The 7,193-nt window shown below is 44.5% G+C and overlaps 1 protein-coding gene across 3 annotated transcripts in view; it reads left to right on the top strand.

Annotated features, from left to right (window-relative positions):
- The first annotated feature begins 3,244 nt into the window (after positions 1–3,244).
- The window catches only part of STX17 (syntaxin 17), a 78,603-nt gene continuing 74,654 nt past the window's right edge, over positions 3,245–7,193 (top strand). Inside the window, exon 1 of one of the 3 annotated variants that reach the window (XM_073332527.2) lies at positions 3,245–3,403. The gene's annotated coding sequence lies outside the window, so the exon portion shown is untranslated. Of the gene's footprint in view, positions 3,553–3,715; positions 3,739–7,193 lie in introns of those variants that run through there. The other 2 variants (XM_073332526.2, XM_073332528.2) reach the window with 2 other exon arrangements.

Genomic DNA, 7,193 nt, shown 5'->3' with positions numbered 1-7,193 from the left:
GTTAGGAATCATTAAAATGGGATAGAGACTAAGGGGGAAAGCCCACTAGATATGTTCTGAAATCTACCTTTCTCCTATTCCACCATTGCAGATTTATTTAAAGTGTGGTTTTACTCTCAAAATTATGTAAAAATAGAACCTTTTCACTTCACTGATTACTTCCCTGTGTGTGTGTTCAGAATTGTATTTGCTGAATTTTAACATGATTCACTTGTGCAAGCACTGCAGAGCCAACATGGGTAAGAGAATAGGGTGGACTACTTCCTGGTTTGTAGATTAATAATATTGTTAAGAACCAGTAGAAGGGCCATATTCTGCCCATACACATAAAGAACCATCATTGACATCAGTAGGATTGTACAGGTGTAAATGAAGACAGAAATGACAGAAAAAATGAGTTTGATAGATGTATCTGAAAGCAGAACTTGAACCACAGAATCTTTATTATTGATGACGAGGCATGAGCCAGAACACACACAGCCTGGCTGTCTGTTTCCAGATGAGTTAAAGGGGCTGGTAATTAAAAAAAACAAACAAACAAAACTTGGAGACTAGGCCAATATGATTTAGAAGTCACTGGAACACAAGAAATATGGAACCCCATAATGTCATTTTAACAGAGTAACTTTTCAGAGTAGAACTGCACTTAAAGACGAAGTGGAATTAAATACAACTGGAATATTTATTTAAAGGAATTTATTTTACTCTAACTGAAGTACAGATTTCTGTCCTTTTTTTCCATATTGAAATCCACTGTTTAATCATACTTGGCCCTCAATATTCTCTGAAGAACAGACATCAACAGGAGATATCGTCTAGATGGGGAACACTGGCCCATAGAGAACAGGGACATGAGGCGACTGAACTACAACTCCCAGGAGGAGCTGGATTGGCTGTTAGGCAAGGAAACGTCAACTGGGACTGGAGGAGCAAAATAAAATATGAACCCCCTTCTCCACTGGCTTATGGGCTGATCTAATGCTCACTGAGATGAGTGGGCATATCTCCACTGACATTAGTGGGCACTGAATCAGGCCATCAGAGAGTATCTGTGCACGTGGGTGTGAGTGAGTAGAGGCACCAGCTGAGTGGTGGAGAATTCTGTTTGTTAGAAGCGGGTGCAAATTTAATGAATTTATTTTGTGGGACAAGACTATGATACAGGAGAATTAATGGATACATTTTGTTTGGAGGGAGAGGAAATGTGTGATAAAGCAAAGTATAAATTTGTGTGTGGAACTCTAGGGGACCTATTTCAAATGTGATCGGGTGGCATATCCAAAAATAGTTATGCCACTATATGGAAATGTCAGCACCATTTTCACTTTTACTGAAGCAACTCTTCCCACCCAAGATATGGATAAACATGTCAATTTTCCATATACTTTTAAAGAATATTAAGTGTAATATAAAGTCATACAAACATTAAAGATATGGTGTTAACTTTACTCTCCAATGCCCAAACAATCTCTTAGCTAATTTAAATTGCTGTTGCAACACTGTCTTTTCATTGGGAAACACATCTATTCTCATATTTTACGATTATTTTCATACTAATCCTTAATTATTTAAACTTCTTTCAAAATATTTGGGGTCAGAGTTGGGATTCTAACTACGAACAAAATATAATCTGCACCTGTGTGTTACCTCATATTCTACTAGAAAGCCCCTTTTTGTTCCATTAAATTTTAAAGAAAAAAATCAAAGCCCAATGTGCAAGTGGACCACAGGGTTGCCAGCTGTGGGGTACAAAAAAATGGCACCTGGGGGCAAGTAGCCTGGACTGGCAGGGGCAGGGCGTCTATTGATGCTTCCTGTATATCAGAACATTTAAAATGATGATGAGCTGAAGAGCATGGATTGGAGAGCACTGAGTCATTGAAGGGCCCTACATACTTGGGTCTGGCTCCATTTTCTGCACCTCTGTCCCCCCAACCCAGGTTTGAGGAGAGCACCTGAGTCTCCTCATCTCTAGCCTTCCCTGTAGCCAGTACCCCCCACCCCACTGTGAAAGACGCTGTGCTCCCTCCCACCCGCAGGGAACAGATTCAGCAGGGGACCAAACCAAACCCTTTACATAGAGGAAACCCAGAGGGAAAGGCAGCCCCAGGGCTGGGGAACAGGAGGTGACAAAATGTTCCAGAATGATGTAGAGATTTCTCAGGACAACCCTGGGAAAATCTGGACAAGTGCCAATCCTAGGGGAGTTCCAGGCCCAGAAACAAACATGTGTTGCATGTAGGGTGACCAGATATCCCGATTTTATCGGGACAGTCCCGATATTTGGGGTTTTGTCTTACATAGGCCCCTATTACTCCCCACCCTCTTCCCGATTTTTCACACTTGCTGTCTGGTCACCCTAGTTGCGTGTTTATTTCAACGAGGAGGCAGTATCAAACACAAGTGTTTTATTCGACTGTCTTTTTTACATTTTATAACATGATCAAATAGAAGTCTTTTGTCTTGTTTTCCTTTCCCCCTATTAAAATCTTGCATCATGCATCAATTTATTTTTATGAATCATTATAGTCAAATGATTTGTAAAAATAAAGTGATATATGGTATGAGATTTTCTGACTATATACATTAATGAAATGTTATATCTGAGACTGCACAAAAATTAGGAAATTCATGCTATGATAAGAAAGGTAACTCTGTTAATGAGGACCCCCATCCTGTGATTGAATGTCTGTGAGTGAATTTTATTGGGACTTTCCACCCCGTAAAGTCAAGCACATGAATAAGGGGCACAGGCTTGGGCCCTAAAGTTGTTATGGTTTGTTTGTGGCCCCAGATATAGGCTTGGAAGTATTAGCTTTTTAATGGGAAATGTCAATTTTTCTGTACAAATATTTCCATTGATAACAGAAATATACAGCTAGGCAAAGTAAAAAAACGCTGTTTGGGAACTTTATAGAGTTTGTTTTAAAGATGATTACTGTGTATATTTTGACATATGCGGGGTTGACAATTTGCATTTTAAGGGGTATACAACTTTAACTTTTTGAATCTCAAATCTACTATCATTCAACAACCACTGTCTGATCCTCCCCCCCCCATAGTTTCCCTGCAACTGTGAAAATGTAGATCAATAAAAAGTTTAGACCCCATAATCTTGCACAACTGTGCACATTTTAACTAGAAAAAACGCTGACCTGTAATCCACACTAGGAGAGAGCGAGATTGTAACAACTGAATTGGGCCCAGCCTCTCCCAAGCACAGGGCGCAGAGCGACGCCCAGCAGGGAGAATAGGGGCTGGGCTCTGCCGGGCCGGGGGCGGCAGCCTGGGCAGCGCCTCTCCGCGGGTGCGGCGCTGGGGCCCTCGGAGCCTGGCAGCGCTGTGGGAAGCAGGCCGGGCGCTCGCTGTCCGGCTGGGGGGTCTCCGTGCTGGGCGCGCCGGGGTGAGGAAACTCCCGGCACGTGGTGAGGCGGGGCCGGGCCGGGCGCTGGTCGCTGTCTCTGTCCCGCCGCCGCTTCGCCCCTGGCCGCAGCGCCCGCTCCGCCCCCCGCGCTCGGGTCCCAGCGGCGCCGCCTCCTGCCCGGCTGTGAGGTGAGAGCGGCTGGTCGGTGTCGCCCCCCGAAGGCCCCCTGTGGCGGCCCGGCCCCGGTTTCGGTTTCGTTTCTGCCCCGGCCGGCCCCATCCTGCGGGGCCTGCGGGCCCGGGCTGCGGACGCGCCTCCCCAGCGCCGGGGAGCGACCGACCCGGGGGGCGACGCGTGGTGGGGGCGGCAGGGGGGTGAGACGGGGGCGTGATGTGTTGTGGTGGGGACGCGCCTGGGGAGCTCGGGGGGGGGGGCGCTGGCGGGGGGGAGACGAGACACGTTTCTCCGCCTCCCCTTCCTATTGCCAGAGCTGTGGGCGGCTCCCGCGGTACGTGTCTCCCCCAGGGGCTCCTGTGTAGCCGGGACTTAGGGGTGGAGGCGTTTGAAGTGGGGACGTATCCCGCTGTGGAGGTAGGGCACGTCCCCATCGGGGTCTCTGCGGCTTGTCCGTGCCACGGCAGTGATTTTTGTGAGGCGTTAGAGGTACAGTCGTCCGAGTTGGGTGCCAGTCCGACAGTTCAGTTCGTGTCTGCCCTGCAACGTTTCCAGCATCACAGCTGTGTCGGGATATCTGCCTCCAGCGTGCCACATACCCCAGTTTGTATCGCTGTAGTCTGGGAAAGTCCATGGCTCCTCAGCAGCGACTACTGCTTGGCGGACATGCAGCAGCAGCAGCCAAGGAGCAATGCGGTCTGAGCTGCGCTGTCCCCCAGAGACCTCCGAATGTACTTCCAGAGAAAGAGTTGGGAGTCCAGCCCAGTGCGATGAGTGGGTTACAGCAGTGCTTCCTCAATTCTAGAAGCTCAGCCTCACTTCAGGAAAATGAAACCAATTGTGTTCCTTCAGAGCCCTGGCATGTGGTGGTACAGGCCTTCACCTCTTCATTTATTAATTGCCTGTGCCCCTCAGGGTAGTACCTGGTGCCCCCATTTTGAAATGCTGAGTTACAAGAAGATATCCCTCTGTAAGGGTTGAAACACTGTTAGCTGTCACACTTACTGTGTTTTAACCATGTGGTACGTGCACACAATCCGTCAACTTCTTTGCTGGCATAGCTGAATGGAGTTACACCAGCAGAGAATATGATCCCATGTTTAGTACCCTTCATGCCACTAACTGGTTACAAGCTCAGCTTGAAGTTGTAATGTGAACACCTTGTGGTTAAAATTTTTGGACTTATACCTCTCTGAGGAAGATCCCTGTTGTGTGACATGGGTTGTATTGCTGTATAGCAACACTATTAGTAACATGTAAACAGTATTTTAATTTGATTGTTGCTGCAGAGATAGGATGGTTTGAGGCCACTTCAAAATATGGCCCTATAAAACTAAATAAAAATAGTAAGTATGTACATTTATACTTACTTACTTGGTGATGTAATACAGTTGATAAGATATATGTGTGAATGTAAAACATGAAAACAGCACTGTATACGCAACAGATGTTCAAGTTTATTACACATTGTAACTTCAGTATATGAGTGGAAAGGAGTCCTGATAGGCTTCAGCAGAAGTACATGAGTATGAAACTTTGCAGGTGCATATTAACAGCGATCACCAAAATGTACATTACAGATCAAACTGCCTCAATTTTCACAAAGTTTAGAATAGAATTAACAGGTACAAAAATTGGCAAAATTGGAGCCCAATCCTGTAAAATTCCTAGTGCCCTCAACTTCCACTGTGTCTCAATCAATCTGAGCTGAGAGAGTTCTCAGTGAAGAGACTGTAGCTTAGTGGAAGATGCACTTGATTTGAAAACATCTGTTTTACTTTCAGTAAGAACAATCACTTAAAATGACTTCTAAAAATGTTTTTAATCTGACAGTTTCAACCTTACAAATTTGTCACCTGTTCAATGTCTTATATAGTACTGCCTTAAATCTAATCACACAGTAAACTTCAATTGTCTGCTGAACAAACTTATTAATTAATAACATACTATGTTCTGTAATTCTTCATATGTGAAGTTTGAGAGCAATAACTTTACAGTAAAGGCAGTACTCATATGTGTGGGAAACATTGACAATCCACCTGTGGAGTGGAAGATGGACACAATACAGCTTGCATTTTTTCTAAAAGCTCTCAGATAATTGTTGCTTGATGCTAGTGATAAAATTTATGACAGTGACCACAGGAAGCAATGTATATTTATTTTAATGCAGATTAATTGGCTAATAATATTTCAGTCTTGTTTCAATTAATATTTTTCAATGAGCGAAAATGTGCAAATGAACTCTGTATGTCTAGTGTGTGTATATATATATACACACACACTAATCTAAATCATCGTTCATCTCCTGTTTCAAGGCCTGGAAAGAAACATGAGAAGAAAAAATAAGGGAAAAAAGAAAAATAAACTACTTATCTATTCATTGGTTGATCTTGAAAAGGGTTATGGCTCAGTGAGGGGTCCAGATGCAGCTGGTTGGGGCTTGGTGGGGTGGGGATCTGGGTGTGGGTGACTCGTCGGGGTGGTCCAGGTGCAGGGGGAATGGGACTTATCGGGGGTGGGGGAGGGGAGGCTCGCTGGGAGGGTCTGGGTACAAGGAGGTCTGGATGCACAGGTGTTGGATGGATGGGGGATCCTTCCCCCTGCACCGGGATCCCTCCCCCTGCAGCTGAGGAGTGATGGGTGCAGTAAGAGTTGGGGAGGAGGAGAGGGGAAGTTTGCAAAGGGGACAAATCTGGGGGTGGCTCTGACCCGGCCCTGGATGCTGTGCAAGGGAAGAGGAAGTCCTGTCCTCCCCAGCCTAGCTGGTACTAGCAGCTGAGCCCGGTGCAGGGTAGGAGCCACCAGAAGGATCTTCCCCACTCCTGCCCAACAGTGATTTACCTCTCTGCCAGCTGCCCGAAACATACTGCTGGGGAGGGATGCATGGCCACTTTTGTGGCTTCCCTTTGCTTCCCTGTCAGAAAGTCATTTTTCTGCGGGAAATCAATACATCTGCAGGGGACATAAATTCTGCACATGTGCAGTGGCGCAGAATTCCCCCAGGAGTAAATTCACATAAACTGGAGAGATAGGTTAGCTCTGCTTCACAGTGGCCCCACATAATTTACCTGAACTGTTGACCTGACTCTGAGTGTATCCTAAATAAAAATAACAATTAGACACAACAGTGTTGTTAGCTTAATTACAATCTAATTTATTCAAATACAGCCTATGCAGAAGATTTCAATTAATTTTTACTGTACGGTGAGTTTTAAGAGTCTGCTATTCTGTTATTAAGGTAATCCAGGACAAAGAAGAAACTGACACATGCTAAATTTCTTAAAGGAACCAGTTTGTAATTAATTTTAATTCAAACTCATTTGTGGATTTACTTGTAAACTGTCAGAAAATTCTGTACTTAAAGAATCAGTGCTGTAAATTTTGGGCATGATGCACTGTATTCTTTATTCATAACAAAAAAAAGTTGAATTCCTGCATTTAAATGCAAACTGGAACTCAGTCATAACTGGAGAGTTGACTGGTGTCTTCATAATAACTGTTAAATAAGGACTTTTCTAATGTGATGTAGTCCAGTAAAACCAGATAAAAGGACTGATGTACTTTTTTTAAACCACTTGACTCTCTGAACATCAGTAATGGTAGAATTTTCTAGGGCTTTAAGGAATAGATATATTGAAATATTAAACTTCAAATT

This window comes from Lepidochelys kempii, chromosome 2 (assembly GCF_965140285.1).
Source record: "Lepidochelys kempii isolate rLepKem1 chromosome 2, rLepKem1.hap1, whole genome shotgun sequence".
NCBI classification, from domain to species: Eukaryota; Metazoa; Chordata; order Testudines; family Cheloniidae; genus Lepidochelys; species Lepidochelys kempii.
The sequence above is the reverse complement of the archived record's forward strand: the minus strand, read 5'-3'. Positions and strand labels throughout refer to the sequence as shown.